At 44.7% G+C, this 27678-nt stretch overlaps 1 long non-coding RNA gene across 1 annotated transcript; it reads right to left on the bottom strand.

Moving 5' to 3' along the window:
- Positions 1-12301: 12301 nt before the first annotated feature.
- LOC105537663 lies at positions 12302-26917 on the bottom strand. The gene is made up of 2 exons (XR_001005755.1): positions 26835-26917; positions 12302-12556 (listed from the first exon to the last, which is right to left on the bottom strand). It is a non-coding gene; the product is annotated as an uncharacterized LOC105537663 (long non-coding RNA).
- Between the last annotated feature and the right edge of the window lie 761 nt (positions 26918-27678).

The following is a 27678-nucleotide window of genomic DNA, read 5'->3' as shown; positions in this document are numbered from 1 at the left end:
AGAGGAATTTCCAGTGCAGCACAATTTGACTGAAGCTTTTCTAATGCTTAGGAAGAAGGCACGCCACTGAAGTTTGTTTTTCCCTTGTCATCTTTAATTCATTACCTGGAGCAAAGGAAAGTGGAGACGTATTTCTGACGGGCTGTTTTTATTAGTCATTACAGCATGGTGAGAGTGTCGTCCTTCTGAGTGCACACACGCAATGCCGTGTCACTGTGCAGCTTGGTTCCCAGTGTGGCCCCTTGGCGTCCAGGTTCTCGCTCCCTGAGGGCCAGGGACATGCCCTTTCTGTTTGGAAATGTCAGCCTGGTCTCCTTGGCTTCCCTTCTTTCCTCATTCCTCCAGAAAAGTAGGCCTGGGAGGAAAGACTGGGTTCTCCAGCGCCTGCTGACTTCCTTGGAAATGATGGGCATAATGCCCAATTTGCTATTTCGCTACTTTCCAATGGCTGCTTCTAAAGAGGAAAGCAATCCTCTCCTTTCTTGCAGGCAGAAACGAGGAGGAGTTGAAGAGGTGGGAAGCGCTGGGGGACGCAGGCACATCTAAACCTGCTATTTCCTTTCCTCAGAGGCGGGGAACAGTCACCCTCCCAGCTAACATTTACCTCCAGGGAGAAATGTCACTTCCATTGCCTTGCATCTTTTCTCCTTCTATCGTGTGTGGCAGTGTTTTTCTACCGCGTGCGATGCACACACCTTACTCTCGGGGAGATTTGTGGAGATCAAGGGCTGCTTCTTTCCCTCGGTGGAAATTGCCGGCCCCAGAACTGTCTGGGTTGTTTCTATAAAACTGTCGAGACGTATTCTGAACAATGATCCTGGATATTTGCAGGCCCTACTCCCCCCTTAGCTCCATCTTTCTTCCCCAAAGAAAGCCTCTTTTCTTTCTTTCTCTCATCTTTTGAGTCCGTACCTCAGGGGGGCTGTAACTGGGACCCCACGCCTGAGACAGATCAATGGCAATTGATTAATTCAGAGTGAGAGAGTGGCATGTGTGTGTGTAAGTGAGCAAAAGAGAAATAGAGACAGACAGAGACAGAGACAGAGACAGACTGAAAGAGAGACAGAGAGACACAGAGACTGCATGCATCCTACAATCATGTCCTGCTGTGTTAGACTAAGCTTCACTCTTGATCATTTATTTTTTTAAAAAGCTAGAATAATAGATCATAATAACATTATGTTATAATAGCAACCTAATGATAATGAATGCAACATAGGTCATTAAGGAATGTCTTCAGGCCAAGAATTTCTAACGTAATAAAGCTCACTATGTGCGAGGAACTGTTCTGAGCACTTCGCATACTTGAACTCATATCAAGTAAATAACCTCGCCACAGTCCTATGATATAGCATCTATGAGGTTCGTGCTGTTACCAGTTACCCTATTTTACATTGAGGAAACCCCACTCAATTGAGAAAAAAAAAATAGCAAAGGAAGCCTTCCAAGCTTCTAAGAAGCCGTAGCCATTCAGGATCTTTTGGGGCAATTCAGCAAGGCAGGGTTGTGACATCTGGGCTGTCTGGGTGACTCGCCATGTGCTTAATTGATTTCCTCATTTTTCCAAGGGTCTGGCACTTATTGAAGCCCTTGGAACATTGATGCATATTGTGTATGACCAGAGGGAAGAGGGTAAATGAATGGTTAAATGACACTTATCAAAGGCCTCACTTCAAAATGGGGTGGCCATAGGAAAAAGGGTTCTGTGGTCAGTGAAAGTAGGAAATAATAAGTTAAATAGACTAGAAGTTTAGTTATTCACAGGACTTCTCAGAGCTTTTAACATGGTAACATGCACTGTGACCCTTCCTAAAGAAAACAGAGAATGAAGCTTTTCCTCGCGTGTTAGACTTCTTTGTGAGAGACACTCATGGGGCTGGAGTTCCGTGGACTATACAGTAGTCTCTGTTATCCACACTTTTGCTTTCCTTGGTTTCAGTTACCCATTGCCAACCATGGTCTGAAAATATTAAATGGAAGAGTCCAAAAGTAAACAATTCATATGTTTTAAATTGCGCACTTCTGAGTAGCACCATAACATCTCACTCACACTGTCCCACTCCTGGCCTTCCTGGGATGTGAGTCCTCCATTTGTCTGGCATCTCCACACTGTCTACACCACCCAGTGCTTGTGTCCAAGTAACCCTAATTTTACTTAATAATGGCCCCAAAGCACAGGAGTAGTGATGCAGGCAATATAGATATGCCAAAGAGAAGCTATAATGTGCTTCTTTTAAGTGAAAAGGTGAAAGTTCTCAAGGAGGAAAGAAAACAATTATATGCTGATATTGCTATGATCTACAGTAAAAACAATCTATCTGTAAAATTGTAAAGAAGGAAAAGGTAATTTGGACTAGTTTGCTGTCTCACCTCAGTCTGCCAAAGTTACAGCCACAGTTCATGATAAATGCTTAATTAAGATGAAAAGGGCATTAGATTGGTGGGTGGAACACGTGAACAGAGACATATTGCAATGAACAGCAATCAAGTTTCCCACTATCTGTGGTTTCAGGCATCCACTAGGGGTCTTCAAATGTATCACCACAGATGCAGGGCAGCAGGTGGGGGACTACTGTACTTTGGGAAACTGTGTCTGATATGACCTAGAATTTAAGACATGTCTCTGGTTGTCTGAAAAGACCTGAACATTTGGAGATACAGAAAGAAGAATTTGGATATACCATTTGGGAGACATAAAGCACAGTGGAACCCCAGCACCTGCTGTGTCTGATGAGCTATCCTCCCCACATCTTTACCTTTGGGTCAGTGTACCTAGAAGGGACATTCTGAATATCAATGACATTCCAGAAGGAAAGCGCCCGGCCCTTCTCCTCTGTGCAGGGTTCTCTCACCACCAGCAGCAAATGGGTGGCAAACCTATTGATGTCCTTAAAATAGGGGCTACTGTGAGTCGAAAACTTCATGTGTGATTCCGTGAAGATTTGTGAACACCAGCTATGCTTCACCACTAATGAGCAGCACTACTGAGGGGATCGAAGGCCAAAAACCTCAAGGTACTTTGCTAGGAGGACCATTTATAGATATAGACAGTACAAAAGGATGAGGCCAAAAGGACCCCATTAGAAGATAATAACTTCTGAACAGGCAGGAAGAAAACTTGGCAGGGAAGCGTCCCCACTATCAGCAGCTACAGAAAACAATTATGTATACAACAACCATACTTTGAAGCCCTCCCCAGTAACCAGTAATTGACTGTCCTAAAGAAGCTTCATTTGGGATGCTTTCACACCCAACCTATTCTTATTGCTTGTTCCAGGTAAACAATGTCCCCCTTTTGACTAAAGTAACTGTTCTTCTTGCTTCTGCTCTCACCCACCTCCTGGACACACTGTTAGATTAATCTTCCTAAAACATTGTCTTCACCATGTTGATTTCTCCCTTCAAACATTTTGAATGTCAGTTTGAATGTGACTTCAATCTTGCCACCCTACCTTATTCCCACATGGGGACTCTATACAGCCCCTATGATCCAGCCAAAATTGTCCCTCTTCCAAAAGTTGCACATCCATTAAATACTCTGGTTATGTTCCCACTCAATCAGCTTGGTTTATGTTGATTTCCAACCTCAAACGTCATTTTAAGAGTGGTATCAGAGGGAATGGTTTAATAAAGACCTCTAAAAATTATCTCTTCCCTAAAAGCAAGGTGAACACTGACAAAAATGGTCATAATCAATGTTTTCAGAACTCAGAAAACTAAACAAAATCTTGCAGCAACCTGGGAGAATTTATTGAAAAAAAAAATGGCAGAATCTCAGTAAGAACAGGGAGCTTCACAGTATTTTGACTTCCCTTATTCTCATCCCCCTATCTCCAGCTCCACGGTAGCCTTGGAAACCAACAGCATGCAATTTCAGTGAAAAACAGAAAGCTGGCAGTCTCTGGAGGGGCAGAACAGAGTTAGACCTCCTTCAAAGTCCCACTCTCATATCTACCTGGTGGTTCCCTGGAAGACCCTGCTCATAAGACTTGTATTTTCTTGACCTAAGAGCTGACACAGTGCAAACAGTCTTTTTCTTGGAGGCATGTATAAAAATCAATCATCAGCAATTGTTTAACATCATAGCTGCCTGAGGAAGTAGATGATAATTAAGGCAAATAATAGGCTAACCAAAAAAAGCTTAAAAGGAAAAGCTAGGAAATGAGATGTCCATGAAGAGCTCTGAGAAGCTCTAATATCTTCTTTGGAATCTAGAAGGCCATGTGCATAATAGGCCTGTGCATATGCTCAGGGTAAACTTGAGAAGTCTCTAAGTTCTAACCTTCGGCTGACCTTGAGGCTCTGCGGAAGCAGAAAGCAAAGGCTAAGGAAGAGTTGACAATCAGCTGACTGAGTATTGAAGGCATGCCCCAAAATGCACATAGAACTTCTTTGCAAGGAGTGGGAGTCTTACTGATTTAGGCATTTAAAGATGTCTCTGTCCAGTAATTAGCAGACCACTAAACTTACCAAGCAGAAACTTCAAGGTCCAGGACAAAGAATAGAGACTTTACAGAATTAGTTTTCTAAAAAAATTACTGAACAAACACATAGCCACAACAATGAATAGCAGTAGCAACAAGCCCCAGGAAAGAGCGAGAATCTGATTTCCAGAGTTGTTACATTATATGATTTTATTGTCCAGTTTGACCAAAAAATTTATGAGACATTCAGAAAAACAAGAAAGTATGGCCTTCCACAAAAATAAATGAATGAATAGAAACTGTTTCTAAGGAAGCCCAGATGTTGGACTTATTAGTCAAAAACTTTAAATCAGCTTTTTAAAATGTGTTCAAAGAACTGGAAAAAAAAGTCTGAAGAACTAAAGAAATGTATGTGAATGGTGTTTTGCCAAATAAAGTATATTGATACAGAGATATAAATTATATAATAGAACCAAGTAGAAATTCTAGAGTTGTAAAGTACAGTAACTAAAGTGAAAATTCACTACAGAGTCTGAACAGAGCAAACACAAGAGAGAATCAGTGAATTTGAACACAGATCAGTTGAAATTATTCAGTCTGAGGAATAGAAAATGAAGAGAAGTGAATAGAGTCTCAGAGACTTGATAGACAGACTCAAGCATACGAAATATATGTAGTAAGATCCCCAAAAAGAAGGGAGAGAGGACAAGAAGGCAGAAGAAAATATATGAAGAAATAATGACCCAAATTTCCAAAATTTGATGAAAAACATTGATCTCCACATCCAACAACCTCAGTGAATTCTAAACAGGATAAAGTCAAAGAGCTCAAACCTAGACAGGTTATAATCAAACTAGTGAAATACAAAGAGATAATCTTGAAAGTAGAAAGATAAGTGAGACATCACCTACAAGGGATCCTCTATAAGAATTAACAGCAGATTGGCCGGGAGTGGTGGCTCATGCCTGTGATCCCAGCACTTTGGGAGGCTGAGGTGGGCAGATCACAAGGTCAGGAGATCAAGACCATCCTGGCTAACATGGTGAAACCCCATCTCTACTGAAAATACAAAAAATTAGCCGGGCATGGTGGTGGGCGCCTACAGTACCAGCTACTCGGGAGGCTGAGGCAGGAGAATGGCGTGAACCCGGGAGGCGGAGCTTGCAGTGAGCTGAGATTGCACCACTGCACTCCAGCCTGGGCAATAGAGTGAGACTCTGTCTCAAAAAAAAAAAAAAAAAAATTAACAGCAGATTTTTCATCAGAAACCATGGAGGTTAGAAGGCAATGGGGCTACCTATTAAAGAAGCTGAAAGAACGAAACCTGTCAACCAAAACTTTCATACCAGCAAAACTATCCTTCAAAAAATAAAGGAGAAATTAACACATTTTCTGATAAACAAAAACTGAGAGAACTCATCACTAGCATACCTGCCCTACAGGAAATATTAAAGAAAGGCTTTCAAGTAGAAATAGAAGGGTGCTAGAGAGTAACTTGAATCCACCTAAAGAAATAAAGAGCACTAGTAAAGGCAACTACATAGGTAAATATAAAAGGCAATATAAATATATTTTTGTTTGTCTCTTTTTTCTTCTATTTGTTTAAAAGAAAACTGCATAAAAATAATTCTAAATTCATATTTATGGGAATATACATATAATATTTGATTTGTATGAGAACAGAACAAAGGGAGGGGAAAGAAATGAAGCTATATAGAAGCAAAGTTTTTATACACTATTGAAATCAACTTGGTATCAAATGTCCTTTAATTCTCCTGTTACTAATTATGATTCCTACCAAACTTGACTTGGCCCACCTCTAACATTGTCTGGTCTCCAGGGAAATGGAGACCTCAGAAAGATTTTATTTGGAGGATCCCAAGCCTTATGTACATGTCTATATGGAGCACCCTAGTCTATATGCCAATGATCTATGGAGTCTCCAATGTACACACCACAATGAGCATAGTATTAAAGAACTGTGACCTTGACAGCCCAAGAATAATGTCAAGAGCATCACCAGGCCAGTGCAAAGATCTGGTTCACCAAAGGTGTTACAGAGTCCAGGGATTTGTAAACCATAGATTGAGGTCATTGTTGGATTGTGAAATCAATTTAGAGGGCAGTGACCAGCATTGTCTTAATGAAGTTAAATGGAAGAGAAAGGAAAGCATCATGATGCATTTAGTAAGATGGATGATTTTCTGTAAAATTGTGTGATGATGATGTGCTTGTGAGACCAAGCACGCTAGTTTGCAATGTAGAAATGTATTTCTTACAGTGGGCCATTGTGGAAAACATTTTTAAAGCAAGTTTTCAGACGAGCTTTCAACAATGGCAGAAGACACAGTAGCTGAAAATTTCAGGCTAACATTGGGTCAGTCAGATCTCCAGTTTTCTTTCTTCTGTCCAGTTTTCTAGTATAAGAATAAATAACTCACTGGCATACTTGGAAACTTTGAGGGGATGAGGTAAACCTAATGTGACAGACTCTCCGCATCAAATTCACACCAACAGCAAATTCTCTGGCTTTCATTTCAAAATATCTCCAGCATTGACCTACTTCTCACGACCCTCACTACCACCCTTACTCAAACCACTGTTCTCTCTCCCATAGACCACCGTATTAGCCTCCTAATAGGCATTCTTCTCTTACCTTTGTCCTTCTAAAGGTATTCTGCCAAAAACCTAGATTAGATCACATTGCTTCTCTGCTCAGAACCTTCCAGTGTCCCCCTTCTCACTCAGAGTGAAAACAAAAGGCCTTTACTAATTGACAAGGCCCTATATGATCTGCCCACCACCCTTCTCTATCCTCATTTCCCTGTTCCTCCCATCCCACCACACTGCCTTCTTGATGCCCTTTGAAGAGAATAGGCAGACTCTCAGTAGGGCCATCACCACTGTCTGGATTGTCCCTGCCATGGAGCCCAGATGTCTTACTCCCCACCTACTTCAAGTCTTTGCTCAAATATCATATATATACACACACACACATATATACATACACACACACACACATATATATACACACACACACACATACATATGTGTGTATATATATATACACACACACACACAAACATGCACACACACAAGGACTCTGAAAGGTCTAGAAAAGGCAGACCAGCTAGAGATCTCAGGACCCAAGAATGACAAGGCAAGTAAGTTCCCCTGTGTTTCCCTTTTTGCCTCATATATCTCAGACAAGGTGCTGATAAAGGCCAGCAATCTGAAAACACCAATGGGATCAGTTAAAAAGAAAAAAAAAAAAAAGCCTCTAAGAAAAACCTTCTTTCCCTAGCCAAAGACAAAGTGTAACCTAGCAAGATGGAAAGTTTTTAGACAATAACAATCCCACCCCTAGCCAAACATCGAGAAAAAAATGCAGTTGCACTGACACACCCACCAGCAAACACAGAATGGGGAGCTAGGTTTCCTCTTTGCTAGGCTGTAATGAGGCACCTTTTCCTCTACTACCCTCAGAGTGATGTCAAAGAAGACTGACAGAGGATCTGGAACTTGCTTAGCTACTCAGCAGTTATAATCTCACCTCCCGAGTACCAATCGAGACTACATGAAGATCCTGGACTTCTGCCTCCACCCAGAGTTAACAAGGTACCTCTTTCTCCTCTCCACTAGTGACAGAAAAAGGTGAATGAGAAACCACAATTATCACCGCCATCCAGTGGTACAGAGGCCTGCCTTACCCTGGACCCTGTGAAGTCAGTGGAAATTTGCTAAAAGAGAACATCTAAATAAAATCCATGGTCCGTAGCAATACACAGGTTCAGGATACAAACAGAAATCATTCACCACATCAAGAACCAGAGAAATTGCAAAATAAGTGAGAAAAGACATTCAATAAACACCAATACCAAAATGATGCAGATATTAGAATTATCCGACAAGGAATTTAAAGCAGCTGTTATAAAAAATGTTTCAACGAACAATGGCAGACAGACTTATAAGAAGAAAATCTCAACCAATAAACAGAAAATGTAAAGGAGCACTACATGAAAATTTTAGAACTGAAAAAAGTATGATAATCAAAATTTTAAAACTCTAGAGAATGGGCTCAGGAACAGAATAGGGAGAACAAAGGAAAGGATAAATAAACTTGAAGATAAAACAATAGAAATTATCCAATCTGAACAAGAGATAGAAAATAGACTTTAAAAAAAGAGCAGAGCCATAGGAAGCTATAGAACTGTTGTAAAAGATCTAGCATTCATGCTTTCAGAGTCCTGAAAGAGGAAAAGAAGGGATGAAAAAGCATTAGAGGAATTATGGCTGAAAATTTTCAAAATTTAACAAAATACATGAACTTACAGGTTCAAGAAGCTGAACAAACCCCAGTCAGGATAGACTCAAAGAAATTTACGCTAACACATATTAGAGTCACACTTCTAAAAACTAAAGACAGAGAAAAAGTCTGAAAACAGAGAGAGAGAAACAATACCTTATCTATAGGGGAAAAAAAACAATTCAAATGACAACAGATTTCTCATCAGAAATCAAGGAGGCCAGAAGGAAATGGCACAACGTTTTCCAAGTGCTGAAAGCAAATAATTGTCAACTCAGTTATTTTTGCTGGTGGAGGATTTTGACTCAATGTTGATGGCTACTGACTGATTAGGGTGGTGGTTACTGAAGATTGAGTGGGTGTGGCAATTTCTGAAAATAATAAAGACAACAGTGAAGTTGGTCACATCAACTGACTTCCTTTCATAAATGATTTCTTTGTAGTATGTGATGCTGTTTGATAGCATTTTACCCATAGTGAAACTTCTTTAAAATTTGGAGTCAACTCTCTTGAGTTCTGCCACTGCTTTATCAACTAGGTTTATGGAATATTCAAAATTCTTTGTTGTCATTACAACAATGTCCGTAGGATCTTCACCAGGAGTAGATTCCATCTCAAGAAACCACTTTCTTTGCTCACCAATAGGAAATAATTCCTCATCTATGCGAGTTTTGCCATCAGATTGCAGCAGTTCAGTCACACCTTCAGGCTCCACTTCTTATTCTAGTGCCATTGTTATTTCCACCACATCTGCCATCTCTTCCTCCACTGAAGTCTTGACCCCTTCAAAGCCATCCATGAGAGTTGGAATCAACTTCTTCCAATCTCCTGTTGGTGTTGATACTTTGACCTCCTCCCATGAATCACAAATGTTTATAATAGCATCTAGAATTGTGAGTCCTTTCCAGAAGGTTTTCAATCTAGTTTGCTCAGATCCATCAGAAAAATCACTATCTATGGCAGCCATAGCCTTACAAAATGTAGTTCTCAAATAAAAGACTTGAAAGTTGAAATTACTCTTTGATCCATGGGCTGCAGAATGGATGTAGTGTTATAGTATTGAAAACAGCATTAATCTCCTTGTACATTTCTATCAGTGTTCTTGGGTGACCAGGTGCATTGTCAATGAGCAACAATACTTTGAAAAAACAGTATTTTTTTTCTGAGAAATAGGTCTAAACAGTGGACTTAACAGATTCAGTAAACGATGCTGTAAACATGTTCTGTCATCCAGGCTCTTTTGTCCCATTTTTAGAGCACAGGCAGAGTAGATTTAGCATAATTCTTAAGGGCCCTAGGATTTTTGAATGGCCAATGAGCATTGGCTTCAACTTCAAGTCACAGGTTGCATTAGCCCCTAACAAGAGAGTCAGCCTGTCCTTTGAAGCTTTGAAGCCAGGCATTGGCTTCTCCTCTGTAGCTATGAAAGTCCTATAGAAAGTCTTCTAATAGAATGCTGTTTTCATCTCTATTCAAACATCTGGGGCAGACACAGTGACTCATGCCTATAAACTCAGCACTTTGGGAGGCTGAGGCAGGCAGATTGCTTCAGCTCAGAAGTTTGAGACCAGCCTAGAAAACAGCCAAACCCTGTCTCCACTAAAAATACAAAAACTGGCTGGGCATGGGTGGTGCACACCTATAGTCCCAGTTGCTCAGGGACCAAGGTAAAAGAATCACTTGAACCCAGGAGGTGGAGGTTGCAGTAAGCCTTAACTGCACCACTGCATTCCAGCCCCGGTGACAAAGTGAGACTTTGTCTCAACAACAACAACAAAAAACTGATGTTTATTATATCTATCTTCAAATTATCTTAGCTAGATTTTCTGGATAACTTGCTGCAGCTTCTCCATCAGCGCTTGCTACTTCACCTTGCACTTTTATGTTACGGACATGGTTCTTTCCTTAAACCTCATGAACCAACCTCTTCTAGCTTAAACTTTTTCTTCTTCCTCACCTTTCTCAGCCTTCACAGAATTGGAGACAGTAAGGCCTTTTTCTGTATTAAGCTTTGGCTTAAGGCAATGTTACAGCTTGTTTGATCTTCTGTCCATTCTATCCAAACCACTCAAGTTTTCTCCATATGAGCAATAAGGCTGTTTCTGTTTCTTATCACTTGTGTGTTCACTGGAGTAACAATTTAAATTTCCTTCAAAAACTTTTCTTTTGCATTCATAACTTGGCTGTTTGGTGCAAGAAGCCTAGCTTTCAGACTGTCTCAACTTTTGACACGTCTTCCTCACTAAGCTTAATTATTTCTAGATTTTGATTTAAAGCAAGAGATGTGTGGCCAAGGCTTTAGGAGCCCACCCCTTGCATCTGTGTGGGCTGGATGTGAGACATGGAGTCAAAGGAGATTATTTTGGAACTTTAAGATTTAATGACTTCCCTGCTGGGTTTCAGCTTGCATGGAGCCTGTAACCCCTTTGGTTTGGCCAATTTCTCCCTTTTGGAATGGGAGTATTTACCCAATGTCTATAGCCCTATTGTATCTTGGAAGTAACTAACTTGTTTTGATTTTATAGGCTCATAGGCAGAAGGGACTAGCCTTGCCTCAGATGAGACTTTGGGCTGTGGACTTTTGAGTTAATACTACCTAAGACTTTGGGGGACTGTTGGGAAGGTATGATTATATTCTGAAATGTGAGAAGGACATGAGATTTGGGAGGGGCCAGAGCAGAATGATATGGTTTGGATCTGTGTCCCTGCCCAAATCTCACATCAAATTATAATCCCCAATGTTGACATTGAGGCTTAGTGGGAGGTGATTGGATCATGGGGGCAGTTTCTAATGGTTTAGCACCCTCCCTCTAGTGCTGTCTGTGATAGAGTTCTCCCAAGAACTGCTAGTTTAAGAAGTGTAGCGTCTCCCTGCTGCTCCTGATCCTCCATGTGAAGATGTGCCTTTTTCCCCTTCACCTTCTGCAGTGATTGTAAGTTTCCTGAGGCCTCCCTAGCCATGCTTCCTGTACAACCTATGGAACTGTGAGTCAATTAAACCTTCTTTCTTTATAAATTACCTAGTCTCAGGTAGTTCTTTATAGCAATGTGAGAATGGATTAATACAATGTGTAGCTCTCCTTTTCACTTGAACACTTAGAGGCCATTGTAGGGTTATTAACTGGCCTAATTCCAATAGTGTTGTGTCTCAGGGAATAGAGAGGCCTTAGGAGAAAGAGAGAGATGGGGGAACAGCTGGTAAGTGGAGCAGTCAGAACACGTTATCAATTAAGTTCACCACCTTATACGGGTGCCGTTCATGACACCACAAAACAATTATAGTAGTAGCACTAAAGATTGCTGATCACCGATCACCGTAACAAGTATAATAGTAATTAGAAAGTTTAAAGTATTCCCAAATTAGCAAAACGTGGCACAGAGATGCAAAGTGAGCACGTGCTGTTGGAAAAATGGTACAGACAGACTTGTTCTACACCGGATTGCCACAAATCTTCAATTTCTAAATAAATAAATAAATAACATCTGAGAAACACAAGAAAGCAAAGTACAATAAAATGAAATACACCTATATTTACTTAAGAGAAAAGAAAGCTACTTCCGTGCAAAGATGTGTACATGTATGTTCATTGCAGCTTTATTTGTAGCAGCCAAACAAGAAACAGGAAAAAATATTTTGGGGGAAAGCGTTGGCTCTCCACAAATAAAACCATTGGAACGCTTATTTTGGCAAGATTTTGTTGCCAGGAAGAAAAAAACGTCTAATTTTTTGAATGCATTCTTCATTGAGCATGCTGGTGAAGGATTTGAGTGATCCTCTCACTGAATACTAGCGGCTTTCTCTTCCTCCAAGCTTCTCTTTGCTCCTCTGGAGGGATAAAGGAGTAAAAAAGTTAGGATGGGAAGGAGGGGAAATGGAGCTGGTCTTTCACTTCAAGCATGATTGGTTTTCTCCTGAGGTATGTGAAACCAAAAACAATCCACTACCGGAAGGAGCATTGCCCTTCCAAAAATCAACCCACTTAATCTGTATGAGAAAAGTGTGTTCTTCATATTAACATGAAGGAGCTATTTTTTTTTTTTTGCAAAATAACCAGTGTCCTTGCCATTCCTGTGCTAAGGGCTCCTGTGCTCCTTCCTGCTCTGGTGACTTCCGGAGCTTCCTCATTCTACACAACAGCGAATGGTGGCAGTCAATCTGGCTTCTCTCCACCGCATGGGGCCTCTCTCATGACCACATTGAGGATTAGGTGGTGGAATTGAAGCAGGAGTGTGCAGAAAGAAGTTTCAGTTCACTCTGCCACAAATGTACTATTTCCTCATGTAGACCAAATCCCAGCACACCACACATTAGCTGTGTGAACTCGGGCAAACTCCTTAACTACTCTGAGCCTCAGTTTCTCCATCAATAAAATAAATTTAATAATGTTGGCCCCAGTAAGGTCAACATTATTTATAACCCTTCGAACAGGGTTGTTGGAAGGGTTGTAAGTAATCTGTGGATCATTCCTTCCCTGGGATCTGGAACTCATTTAGTGATAGATGCTATCTTTATTGTTATTACTCTTACATTAATGTATGCACCATACAAATGCATATATTTACATTACAAATCAACCTGGTTAATGAATACAAAGCTGCAATCGTACTTTCTTTTTAATTAACTTGCTGTGCCAGAGAGGTAATAAAAGGAATGAAATCAGCAGCTTTTTCTCAATGTGCCTTTCATCAATTAAGCATCTCGGTAAGTGCCTCTTTCCAAGGCTACAAATATTCCTGTCCCAACGCTTGTGGGTGAGCAGGGCCAGATGGAGAGGGTAGTGTGTCACTTCTCTGCTGTTCTGCCCTTATGCCCTTTGCAGAGAGGAGCCTGCTCAGGGCGTTTGCTTGTGAGTTGTGTGATTATGACTCCAACCTTGCAGAACCTTGACAGGGAGCAAAGAGTCCTGGGTTTTCATCAGGTGCTGCCAGTGGGTCTTTTCCATCTGACATATTAATTCCTGCCTCTTCCTGTAAAGATAATTCACGCTTCTTGGCGGCATTGTGCAGTGCACAATGCCGGGTGCCAGGAATCTCCTGCAAACTTCAGCAGGGCTGCATTGTAATGTGCCACTAGATTAATCCAGCCATCTAAAATGCATTTTTAAAAAGCCAAAGGTCCTTCCCATGAATAACCTGGTGAGTATTTGAGCTTCATTATAATTTCCCTCTAATGGAGTTTGGGGAAATGAAATGGGAGTTATTAGCCAGATTTATAAGGCTGTCTACTGAGAAAATAGGGATGAAGAGAGGCTGACTTAGCAGACAAGGTGCATTGGCTACCTCCCTAGCCAAGGAGAAAGAGCTGGCCCACAGTTTGCAAAGATGGAAAATATCCTTACCCAGCAAACACTTTTCCTGTGCTTCCAACAGAAGGCTGGCTGTGCTTTCATAATCTGAGGAAGCACTGCACATACATCCTCCAGCGGCCCCCTTTCTACACCTGAGTCTTGGATTCAGCACCCCACTCTCAGAGCGCATCATGTCAGTGATGCAAATGGACTGTGCATGAAAACTCTCCCACTGGTCTTTGGAGGGTGGAAAACCACTTCATTCAAGTGCAGACACACATGTTTTATTGGAAATGGCTGGCCAAGGTTCCTGAAGGAGGAGGAAGCACTTGCCCTCCAAATGAAGCTAAGACAGACCCTGTTGCCTGGAAGAGACAGGCCTGGTGAGGCAAGAGCCTGGGGGCTCTGTGCAGCCAAGGATATCATGCAGCCACCGGCTACCCTGCGAAGGCAAGGGGGGCTTCTCGTGGTGGGCAGGAACTGCTGGGCCTGCAGTCGAGCTGTTTTCCACTTGTCTAGGGTATACCAGCTGCCTCTGCACTGTGCTTAGATGAGCAACTATAACACTGATGTTCTTGTTAAGGAACTGCATTGGTTTGCTAGGGCTTCCATAACAAAGTCCACAGACCGAGTGGCTTACCCAACGGAAGTCTGTTTTCCCACCATTCTGGAAGCTGAAAGCCCGAGATCAAGGTATGGGCAGGTTTGGTTTCTCCTGGGGCCTCTCTCCTTGGCTGGGAGGCGGCCAGCTTCTTGCTGTGTCCTCACATGGCCTTTCCCCTGTGCAAGCACATCCCTGGTGTCTCTTCATCTTCTTGTTATGACACAGTGGTATTGGGTAAACATCCACCCCAATGACCTCATTGTAACTTAATTACCATTGTAAGGATGCTGTCTCCAAAACAGTCACATTCTGAAGTGCTGAGGGTTGAACTTCAACAGATGTATTTGTAGGGACCAAATTCAGTCCATAGCAGGGACTTTTAGACTTCTTATTTATTTATTTATTTATTTATTACCTTATTTTTATTTTTTGAGATGGAGTTTCACTCTTGTTGCCCAAGCTGGAGTGCAGTGGCACGATCTTGGCTCACTGCAACCTCTGCCTCCTGGGTTCAAGTGATTCTCCTACCTCAGCCACCTGAGCAGCTGGGATTACAGGTGCCAGTCACCATGCCGGGCTAATTTTTTGTATTTTTAGTAGAAGAGGTTTCACCATGTTGATCAGGCTGGTCTCAAACTCCTGACCTCAGGTGACCCACCTGCCTTGGCCTCCCAAAGTGCTGGGATTACAGGCATGAGCCACTGTGCCTGGCCAGACTTTTTATGATCGCAATGTTCATATAAAGCCTTAATTGTCACTGAGGACCAGGTATTTACTGGACTTCAGCTGCATCTTCAAAGCTGACATGTGAGGCAGGTCGCATTATTGTTCACACTTTACAGATGAAGAAACTGAGGCACACTGCCGTTAAGCACCTCGTCTGGTTAGTGGCAGGACTGCACCCATATCACAGGCTGCCGAAGCCTACACTTCCGATCGCCACGTTATTCTGCCTCTTCTCCTGCGTTTGTGACAGAAAAATGTGCACACTCTAGAAGAGAAGAAAGAAAAGAAAAGCCACCCACAACTTTCTCCATCTGGGCTTTGTATGTAGATGTGGATTGTGTGACATACTCCATTCTCCTGTCCTCGTTCCTCCTTCACACCGGCTAACGTCTTTGACACAGGATTGTTGGTGGCAAGGCCAAAGGAGAGCTGTAGGGACTTAAAAACTGTGTCTGCGGCCTGGCGCAGTGGCTCACACCTGTAATCCCAGCACTTTGGGAAGCTGAGGCAGGAGGATCACTTGAGGTCAGGAGTTCGGGACCAGCCTGGTCAACATGGTGAGACCCTGTCTCTACCAAAAATACAAAAATTAGCCAAGTGTGGTGGTGGGTGCCTGCAATCCCAGCTACTTGGGAGCCTGAGGCAGGAAAACTGCTTGAACCTGTGGGGCGGAGGTTGCAGTGAGCAGAGATCAGGCCACTGCACTCCACCCTGGGCAACAGAGTGAGACTCTGTCCAAAAACAAAAAAAAACAAAAAAAAACTGTGTCTGCAAAATATAAAAGAGCATGGGACAGTGTTAAGGATACAGGGTTGGGTGTAAGCAGCAAAGCAGCAAGTTCCTTAGCAATGTGTGCAGTGTGAGCCCAATTTAAAACAAAACAAAACAAAAAAATTATCACTGGAATTCTAGGTAGATCTCTGGCTACTGGGCCTATGGGTGATATTCATTTTCCTCCTATATTACCTATATGTGTTTCCCATATTTTTTTAAATGTGCTATAATGAGCATGTAGACACAATGACCTCTGAAAGCAGAAATAAAAACAATAAATGTCATAAGAGAAAAATGAAACTGTGCTGGCTCACAGCACCGCAGGTCCGATTCACTGATGCAGTCTCCATTCTGGAAGATTTCTCTGTTTGCCCCCAGAAGAGAAAACAAAGGCAGCAGACGGAGTCTGTGAGGAAATCTACTGGAAACAACATCCTGAGTGAGGAAAGCGACAAAAGAGCCACCTCCCTAAAAGCAGCCCAAAGTGGCCATTCAAATAGTAAAAATGACGCAGGGATTTGGAAACAAAGTCCCAGCTTGCAGTCAGAGCTTCCTGAGCCAGTGAAAACAGCAAGTGCGGAAGAAGCAGCCCAGGCTGCCCCGTGTCCCCAGGGCCCATGGCTGCCACCTTTGCCAGGACCCCTGGGGGCTCACAGAGAGCTCCATTCTTCTCCTCCCAGGTGAAGGGTCAGCCCCGTGCCCCAGGTGCCCAGCAGTCTAGGGGACATGCCAAGTTTTGCTTGTGGGGAGCAAGGCTGCCCTTGGGCAGGAACTCAGAAGTGGCCTGAGCTGGGCTGGGCATGTGTTTCACCTCAGGCCACCTGCTTCCTGCTGGGCTGCACAGCCGGGAGCCAGCGAGGCGGACACAATGGGCAAGACCCACGTCACTTTCTTAGGGGAAGAAAATTACTCTTTGTGGACCAAGAGATCAAGACAGGATATCTATAAGTGTTTAAAGAAAAGCCCAGTCTGCAGTTCCCTCCCTCCCTCCCTCCCTAAGCACTTCCGAAATGTCCCTCAACACACCCGGCTCTTTAAATATCCAAACCCAGAATAAATGTGCACGCAGCATTTCCCCCAGCAACTGGGTCCACGCGGCTGCCAGCTGAGTCACAGATGTTAGAGCTGGGCCGGGCCTCTGAGATCACCAAGTTCAGGCTAAGAGCAGATTGACCAGCTCTCAGTGCTTCTTCCTTGTGCAGACACTTGCTGGCTGTGTCACTGCTGGACCCCTCTCCTCTCCCAGTGGCTCCCTGGGCTGTGCTGGTGCCACTCAGGTCTCCCTGTGCCCTTAATAACCACTGAACCACCCAGCCTAGGCTGCTAGGGCCACCGGATGCTTTTAAATGAGATGCTGAGTCTAGAGAGGCAAAAGAACTCCCTGCGTTGCACAACTTGTTCCTGGCGTAACTGGAGCTAAAACCTGGCGTGACTCGCCGCCTCCAGCTCTTTCCTGGACTCTTATGGACGTCTTGGGTCTGATGATTGTTTTGTGGGGCCGTCCTGTGATGGTGTGGGTGATTGCTATAGATTAGAAGTTGCTGAATGTACTTTCCTTAAGATCCCTCCAGATAGGTTTAGACAGGCATTTTCTTAAGTTTTGGATTTTTATCAACTTGGACTATATGTATGGTTTGGTTTTGTTTTTCATAAAAATTCTTTTTGGCCTCTGGTAAAGATAACTTCCACCAGACCTCAAAATGTGAAACAGATACAAGCAGAGCTGATCTGGTTGGAGCAGGAGCAGAATCCCAAAGCTCCCTCTCCCACAGCCTCCTTGCGCTGCACACCTCCACCCCGTCCCCCACCCCCAGCCATGTCCTGGGACTCGGAGCTCTGAGCAATCATTTGCAAAACACCGGGCTGTCAGTATCTGATGGACTTGCTCATATCTGAGAATCTGTGATTCGTGATTATGTGACTGTAGATAATGAAGGAAACGTCCCCAGGTTCCTACCCTATCCTCCACCTAACTTGGCAGCATAGAGTAACAAATAAGGATGAGGAGAGACGTGACAGGTGTGCTGAATTTAAATGCACCCAGGGGTGATCAGTGAAATGTACACGCCCAAGCCCAAAATAAGTCAGTCATTCCTTCATTCCTCCAACAAAAATTGACTGCTAGGCACAGCAGATTGTATGCAGGAAAGTAATTCACAGCCTTTATTCTTAAAGAAGTTTGGGTTTTATGTAAGAAAATCTGACATCTAAATACAAAAAAAAAATTATAAACACTTCCAATATAATGTTTTTCAGATTTTCATGATCAAGAGCCACCCTTTCCAGCAAGAATCACCATCAATGGCTTCATGGAAGAAGCAGCATTTGAAGAATAGTGTGATTTTGATAGGTGGAGCTGGGAGAGGAGGGCACTTCAGAATGAGGAAGCAGCGTGTTCAAAGGCCCGGGGGCCGTGTGGTCATACAGGCTGAACCATATTCACCTCTTGGAAGCGCATTCAGGTAATAGTGAAGGGAAGGGCAGCCATGGAATCAGTCACGTGGCAGCTCTGCTGGAAAGCACAGGTGTGTTCAGGAAATCCTGAGCCTGGGCAGACCGTGGGAGGGATCCGAATGGGGAAGCAGAGAGATCAGGCAGGGACCTGGGCAAAGAGGGCCTGGAAAGTCGGGCAAAGGCACCGTAGCTCCACTCTGCACACAGTGAGAGGTTGCTAAGCGTTTTTGAGCAGGTAAGTGACAACAGGGTCAAGCTTTCAGAAGCTGGGCCTAGCCATGGCATGAGGGTGAAATGGGAGGAGAGGGATGGAAGGCCAGGCCATGGTTGAAATTGCCGCTGCAGTGAAGGGGACAGGGAAGGGGCCAACTGTTGGGGGCAGGTGGTGCGGTTGGAAAAGAAGGGATAGGTGCAAGAGAATTTTTTTAAGTCCCGGGAAAATCAACCAGGTTTGACAAATAACTGACTCTGGAGGTCAGAGGAGTGCAACAGTCAGAGGGACCAATCGGCCTGTTCTGGGAACCTGGGGAAGGAGTAGGGATCTTTTGCACTTTTACAGGAGACCACAGGATAGGCAACTGGATAGGCAAATGAGAAGTTCGATTTTAGGCCTGGGATGTCTGAGATGTTGGAGAGAGAGCCAGTTCAAAGTACCAGCTTTACCCCAAGCAAGGCTTTCTTTATGTCACCACACACACGTACACAAAGACTCCTCTTAGTGTTGATAGTAAAACAGTCTGACTTGGAAGGAAGGTTATCGATTCCACTAGGCCCCATACTGCATTTCCTCCATCTGATTTTCTCCCCTTCTTCTCTCCTTCCCAGGCAACACGGGGCTCAATGCGAGAGAAAGCTAAAAATGCAACTTCCTTGTGGCAAACATGGGCAACAGTTAGAAGAGCAAGGAAGGGGAGTTCCCCCCGGCCCCATATTTTCCAGCTGAGCTGTGCTCGTCAGCCTAAACAGCGACAAAAATAATCACAGTTGCTTGCCACTTGGAATATTATTATCTGAACAGTTGGTGGATGTGAACTGTTTTTAAAACAGGCTATCAAAACAAACCCGGAGAGAACATCTGTGGGGCCACGGGCCTGCGAGTCAGCTGAGGAAGGAAGCCATAACCTAGCAGCCTCTCCATCAAGTGTCCTTGCAGGGTAGGCAAGGGGGCGTCCCAAAGATCACCAGGGTGGGGTGGGATGGCCCAGAGTGGGAGGAGGCAAAAACAGGAAAGCAAGGGTCCAGCATGCAAACCAATTCAGAGCAATATACAGAAATGCAACTTCTAGAAACAATGAGGCTCGAGGTGGGACCTCGAGCAGCGATGGGAGGATGGGGTAGCTGCAGGCTCCACTGAAATCGCTTTAGAGCCTGGGGGCATCTGCAGTGAAAACTTCGCATGTTATTTTTAGCCATAAGTTGAAATCCATGTTATTTAGTATGATGTTTATAAAAAATAAATGGTAGGCAGCCTTTCCTCCCTTGCTTCTCCAGCCGTCGAAGAAACGTTTTTAGGTGCATACTTCTCTGCTTTGTTTAGCTTATTTTGCTTTTTAAAAACTGTAACAAATGAGGGCAAGGATAACACCTGTTTATTATTTAAAAGCTCGAATGAGGCCCAGGCTGAGGCACCTGAACTTCCTGGAGAGAAAAGACAGGGAACCAGAGAGTGGGCGCCGCGGTGGAAGAGCCGTGTCCCGCAACGCCCGGATCCCTTCTTTGTTTCTCTTTGACCTGGGGCAGGGAACAGCTTTCAAAACAAAATTCTTACAGGGGGTTTTGTTTGTGGTCTTCGTGTGTGGTGAATTTTTTTTAAGTAGAGAAAGGATTTCCACCGGCAGAATTGCTTCCTCCCCTCTCTTCTGGTCCCCTAATCCCCTCAATAAACCTTATAAACACTCCCCGACTCTCTCTCTCGGGTCTCCCCATTGTGTAGGGTGCTTGTGTAAAAAATAATTGCACCCTGTGGTTGAAGAATAAGCGAGCAGGTTTGATGTTTCAGGGGACAAGTTCAATTAAAGGAGGGAATGGAGATTATTTGAATGCCCTCTGGGCTGCAGATCTAAGGTCAGTTTTATTAGTAATTCTCCACTCAGTTTTATTAGCCATAAATACGATATTTTGATCTTAAAAACAAAAGCAACTGATGGCCCATGGATTCGTGTGCCGACTGCAGCCTGGAGGTATAACGAGGCGGACAGTGATTGGAGGTCTGGCAAGAAGCCTGTAATCTTCGATGCAGACGCTCTAGAACTGTCTTCCTCCTCTGCCCTGCCTCTCTGGGGTCCCGCACAGAGAGCCCTGCCAGCCTCCCTGAGCCACGTTCTCTCTCTCTCTCCTCCCAGCCGTGAGAAACCACAGCTTTGGGGATCCCATGGCCCCAACAAGGATGGAGAGCTGTCTAGCCAGAGCTGAAGGGATGGTCTTGGAGAGCTGCGAGGCCAGACAGCATCTCTGGGGGGCCTGGGAGGCAGGAGGGCCAGGAAGATTCCTTCTCTAAGAGCCTGTCACTACTGGGGGCTTTCCGTGCCCAGCATAAGGAAAACTTCATCCTTCAGCAATCACGGGCTCTCCAGATGAGTCCTTGAGAAGACCAGAGTAGAAGCAGCTTTGGAACTGGGTAATGGGTAGATGCTGGAACTGTTTTGAAGTGACTGCTAGAAAAAGTCTGTAATGCTTTGAACGGAGCATTAAGGATGATTCTGGTGAGGGTGCAAAACAAGAGAATAGATACAGAGAAAGACTAAAACTTCTTAGAGATTACCTACCTGGTTGTGAGCAAAATGCTGGTGGGAATATGGACAGTAAAGGCCATTCTGGATGAGGTCTCAGATGGAAATGAGAGCCAAAGTATTGAAAACTGGAGCAAAGACCATGCTTGTTACGAAGTGGCAAAGAACTCAGCTGAATTGGGTTCATGCCTGAGAGCTTTACTGAAGGCTGATACGGTTTGTCTCTGTGTCCCCACCCAAAGCTCATGTCAAGTTGTAATTCCCAGTGTTGGAGGAGAAACCTGGTGGGAGGTGATTAGATCATGGAGGTGGACTTCCCCCTTGCTGTTCTTCTGACAGTGAGTGAGTTCTTATGAGATCTGGTTGTTTAAAAGTATGTAGCACTTCCCCTTTCACTCTTTCTCTCCCACTCCACCACGTGAAGAAGGTGCTTGCTTCCTCTTCACCCTCTGCCATGATTGTAAGTTTCCCCAGGTCTCCCCAGCCATGCCTCCTGTACAGCCTGTGAAACTGAGTTGATTAAACCTCTTTTCTTTATAAATTACCCAGTCTCAGGTAGTTCTTTATAGCAGTGTGAGAATGGACTAATACAGAAAATTGATACCAGAGAAGTAGGGCATTGATATACCTGAAAATGCGGAAGCGACTTTGGAACTGGGAAATGAGCAGAGGCTGGAACAGTTTGGAGGGCTCAGAAGAAGATAGGAAGATGAGGGAAAGTTTGGAACTGCCTAGAGACTTGTTGAATGGTTGTGACCAAGATGCTGAAAATGATATGAACAGTGAAATCCAGGCTGAGGTGGTCTCAGATAGAGATGAGGAACTTATTAGGAACTGGAGGAGTAAAGGTCACTCTTGCTATGCTTTAGCAAAGAGACTGGCAGGCATTGTGCCCCTGCTCTAAAGATTTGTGGAACTTTGACCTTGAGAGAAATGATTTAAGGTATCTGGCAGAATAAGTTTCTAAGCAGTAAAGTATTCAGGACATGGCCTGGCTGCCTCTAACAGCCTACATTTATTTGCATAAACAAAGAAGTGATGTGAAACTAGAACTTATATTTAAAAGTGAAGCAGAGCATAAACGTTTCAAAACTTTTCAGCCTAAACATGCAATAGTAAAGAAAAACCTATGTTCTAAGGAGGAATTCAAGGCTGCAGAAATTTACATAAGTAAAGAAGAGCGGAATGTTAATAGCCAAGACAAAGGGGAAAATGCCTCCAGGGCATTTCAGAGACTTTAGGGGCAGCCCCTCCCATCACAGGCCTGGAGGTCTAGGAGGGAAAAATGGTTTCATGGGCCGGGCTCAGGACCCTACTGCTCTGTGCAGCTTTGAGACATGGTGTCCTTCATCCCAGCCACTCCAGCTCCAACCATGGCTAAAAGGATCCAAGGTAAGCTTGGGCCACTGCTTCAGAGGGTAAAAGTCCCAAGTTGTGGCAGCTTTCATGTGGTGTTGGGCCTGTGGGTACACAGAGGCAAGAGTTGGGGTTTGGGAGCTTCTGCCTGGATTTCAGAGGATGTATGGAAATGCCTGGATGTGGAGGCAGAAGTCTGCTGCAGAAGCAGGGCCCAAATGGAGAACTTCTACTAGGGCAGTGCAGAGGGGAAATGTGGGGCTGGATCCCTCACATGGAGTCCCCACTGGGGTACTGCCTAGTGGAGCTGTAAGAAAAGGGCCACTGTCCTCCAGATCCCAGAATGGTAGATCCACCAACATCTTGCACCGTGTGCCTGGAAAAGCCACAGTCACTCAATGCCAGCCTGTGAAAGCACCTGTGGGAACTGTATCCTGCAGAGCCACAGGGGTAAAGTGGCCTAAGACCTAGTGATCCCACCCCTTGCATCAATGTGACCTGGATGTGAGACACAGAGTTAAAGGAGATTATTTTGGAGCTTTAAGATGTAATGACTACCCTGCTAGGTTTTGGACTTGCAAGGGGCCTGTAGTCCCCTTGTTTTGGCCAATTTCTTCCTTTTGGATTGGGGGCATTTACCCAATGCCTGTTCCCCCATTGTATCTTGGAAGTAACTAACTTGTTTTTAATTTTACAGACTCATAGGCAGAAAGGACTTGCCTAGTCTCAGATGAAACTTTGAACGTCAACTTTTGAGTTAATGCAGGAACAAGTTAAGACTTTGGAGGACTATTGGAAAGGCATTATTATGTTTTGAAATGTAGAAGGGACATGAGATTTGGGAGGGGCCAGGGGTGGATTGATATGGTTTGGCTCTATGTCCTCATGCAAAGCTCGTGTCAAATTATAATTCCCCATGTTGGAGGAGGGACCTGGTAGGAGGTGATTGGGCTTATGGAGGCAGATTTCTCCCTTATTGTTCTTCTGATAGTGATCAGAAGATCTGGTTGTTCTCTGGAAGAGATCAGTGCCTAGGGCCCAGCAGGAAAACAGGTGGCCAACCAGAGAGCTGGAATGGGGAGCAGAGGGACGGGGGAGCCTGCAGTCTGCAGCAGTGAGAGGTGGGCACAGAGCCAGCCTGGGAGGTGAACAGCACAGGACATTAGAGGCAGGACAGGCCTCACGACTATTGCCACACATCCCTTCTGCCCCTTGGCTTGGGTTTGGAGAGACAAACCTAAGCCAAGATCTCACAAGATCTGGTTGTTTAAAACTGTGTAGCACTTCCCCCTTTGCTCTGTCTTCCACTCTGCCATGTGAAGAAGGTGCTTGCTTCCCCGTCACCTTCTGCCATGATTTTAAGTTTCCTGTGGCCTCCCCAGTCATGCTTCCTGTACAGCCTGCAGAACTGTGAGCCATTTCAACCTATTTTCTTTGTAAATTACCCAGTCTCAGGGTTTCTTTTTTTATAGCAGTGTGAGAACAGACTAATAAAAAGGCAGAGCTTAAAGGCAATGAACTACGATATCTAGTGGAAGAAATGTCTAAGCAGCAAAACATTCACGGTGCTGTGTGGCTTCTTTGAATTGCATATAGTAAGATTAGTAAGATTCAAGAGAAGATAAATGATGTAAAGATGAAATTTATCATTAAAAGGGAAGCAGAATAGAAATATTTGGAAAACTCTCAGACTGGTCATACAAAGAATAAAAAGTGTGTTTGTGAGAGAATACTAAGAGTGTGACCAAGCTGCTGTTTGCTCCTCCTTTTATAAAAGTGAGAGTGAGAGATGGTGAGAGGTGAGTTGGGAAGGATGAGGAGGAAGGCAGTAAAAATGAGATCAAGATGACAGAAAGGTGTGGGGTAAAGGGAAGGAAATGGGGCTGAAAAAAATGAGAAAGAAAGGAAACCCACATTTATTCCACTTTTCCTGAGTGCCAGAAGAATATTAGGCATCTGCTGGGGCAAAGAGCCCCACACAAAGGTAATTTCATGAATGAAAGGAGGCTCCATTCATTCATTTGTTCATCAGATATGTTTTGAAGCATTTCCTATGTGTCAGACACTGTTGTAACCATTGGTCACATGACAGAATGAAACCAAGGTCAATGCCTGCCCTCATGGGGTCATGTGGACTGGGGCAGTGTGGAGTGCCCTGGATGTTAGCTCACTCACTCACAGCAACTCCAAGAGGCTTGGAGAAGGTTATTGAGTTGCTCAAGGTCCTGTGGCCAGTAAGTGGTCAAGAGGCCCTTTCGATGAGGATTTCCTTGGCTTTAAGTCAAAACCCACTGAAAAAAGGAAAGCCCTGTGCTTTGAGAGGGTCACAGCAGGAAGTACCCAACATTCTTATGGGAATGGTACCAAGAAAATGCAGGCATTTCTGACAAAGCTGCCCTAGAATGGCCTCACTGGTACCTGGGGGCACTTCATATTGGCATTGAGAACATTAATTCCTCCTGAATTCAGGAGCTGAAGTTCAGGCATGGGCTGTGGAGCTGGCCTTGCGATTTGAGTGTGGGTGAGGATGTCAGGGAACTCATGCTCTCTCCTCATCCCAGTCTGGTCCCCAAGCCTCTGCCTTCCACACCACCGACCTCCACAGCTCCTGAGTCTTGTCTCTCCAAACCCAAGCCAAGAGGCAGAAGGGATGTGCAGCAATCATCGTGAGGCCTGTCCTACTTCTCTAGTGTCCTGTGCCATTCACCCCACAGGCTGGCTGTGTGCCCACCTCTCACTGCTGCAGACCCCAGGCTCCCCTGTCCCTCTACTCCTCATTCCAGCTCTCTGGTTGGCCACCTGTTTTCCTGCTGGGCCCTAGGCACCGATCTCTTCCATCTCTGCTTCCTTCCTGGCCTTCCTCTCGTTCATGCAGGACGTTTCCCTGTCTCGGGGATTCTACTTGCCCATCCGAGGGTTTGCAAAGCCTGACAGCCCTGCAGGATGGGCTTGGTCCTTCTGTCCCTCTGAAAGCCCAAATTCACAACATTAACTCACTTTCTTTCCCTGGATGAACTGCTCCCAAGTTCAGCACCTGGGTAAGTGCTCCAACCTGCTTCTGCCACGTCAGTGGGGACCTCCTCCCCTTCCCCACGCCACCCCCAAGCACGAAGTGGGTGACCCCATCTCCACTACTCCTACTTAGTCCCTAGCCTCCTGCCCACTGCACCCTCCCAACCCCTTCCCCAGATGGTATCCAGGATGAGCACTTGAAGATACAAGCCTGATTATCTCATTCTAACCAACCAACTCTTGCAGATCTTGAGATTTTTAAAGCTTCATTTTAGGCTTCCCTTTGCTAACAGACTTTTCTCAGTCTGATTCTAGCCTGTCTTTTCAAACCTCTGGTTCTATACCCTTCACAGGCTTCCCGCTACACACATACACACACATGTACGCACACACACACACGCACATACATACACACCATACTCTGGGCACGTCCGTCTAGTTATTCACACGTGCAGTCCCTGCTGCCGATATTTGCACTTGGGACGTGACACTGATGTTTGTTATATTTCTTAAACATACCACATGTTTATGTCTTCTGTGCTTTTCCTCCTATTATTCCCTCTGTTGGGAATGTCATCCTCCCTTTCAGCCTAACATAATCCTATCCCTTCTCTTCAAGACCCCTTTCCTTCTATTATTCCCTCTGTTGGGAATGTCGTCCTCCCTTTCACCCTAATATAGTCCTATCCCTTCTCTTTAGGATCTGGTCCAACAGCACCTCCTCCATGAAACCTGCTTCCCTGATGTGTCTCTTACATTCCCACCATCCAAAATCTGACAGCTCTTGCAGGAGGGAGCCAGACGCTCTCATCTTCTGCATCCGCAGCTGCTGCCGGGGACCAGTGCATTTGCTGCGTAAGTGAATGAACCAATGTCCCAGTCATTCCAGAGCATTCTTAAGGCTGGTCTGTCTCCCCCACGAAGCCTGGGCCCCCCAGAGTCACCGAGCTGTGCACACAGAGAGATAATCATCTTGGTGTCTGTCTGGCCCCAGAAGCTGGGTGGTGTCGCTAAGAAAGCCAGAGCTGCTTTGCCTCCTATATTGCTACTGAAATTTGCAACTCAACTGTTGCATAACCAAGGGAACCTGGCTTCCCTCTGAGCATCCCTCCCACTTAGTTTGAGAAATAGAGAGAGAGTCAAAGTTAGGTCAAAACTCACCTGAGGGGGCCCCTGGCCCACCATCGAGGTCATGCCTGTCACTCCCCAGGCTGCCCCTCCCGGGGAATGGGGTCATGTGGGGTTAGGGAGTAGCTCACTCCCAGTGGTGACTGGATTGCCCTGGGGAGGGGGACAAAGAATCAGAGCACAGGCCGTTCTCACTTCTGACCAGGGAGATTGCACACTCTCCCTCCTTCCCTCTTGGAGGAACATCTGCAATTCAGGGACTTCTGCAAAAATTTCACACTCAGGGCTAAGAGCAATTCTGTTTCTTGGAGGATTCTAGCTTGGCTTAGAGGAGGTTTGTACCCTCCTCCAGTTAAATGAACCAAGTATTTGGGAAATTACCTCACAGAGTCATGCCACCAACACCAAATGAGAGCCATCTGTACAGATGAAACAGTTAGGAGCTTTTGTGTCACTGCGGGCCGAAATGTGTAGCCCATTCATTGTGAGAGGAGGCACTTTATTCCTGGGTTTCTTTTTTTTTTTTTTCTAACACAGAAGACGCCTCAGTCAGCGCGTAGGAAACAGGAAGGAACCCGTTGTTTTAAATAGCAGACAGCAGAGAATTGACTCATTATGGTCCGCTTGCTGGAGAGTGTCAGCCAGAAGGCAGCCAGCCCAGCCCCCACAGCCCCAAGACACGGGTCAGGGGGCATGGCTGGGATTTTCTCACAGAGAGTCTGAGAGAAGCCAATTCAAACCCCTTTCAGAGGGAACTGGTGAAGCCCCAGGTTTCTGTCTTACTAGAGACTTCACCACACACGGCTCTCTTAAAAATATATAAGAATAAGAAAAGACAAAAACAAAAGCCCCCGTAAAAACCTACAAGAATACCTGG

This window comes from Mandrillus leucophaeus, unplaced genomic scaffold, assembly GCF_000951045.1.
Source record: "Mandrillus leucophaeus isolate KB7577 unplaced genomic scaffold, Mleu.le_1.0 Scaffold178, whole genome shotgun sequence".
Classification (NCBI taxonomy): Eukaryota; Metazoa; Chordata; class Mammalia; order Primates; family Cercopithecidae; genus Mandrillus; species Mandrillus leucophaeus.
Note: the sequence above shows the minus strand (reverse complement) of the source record. Positions and strands in the feature narration are given on the sequence as shown.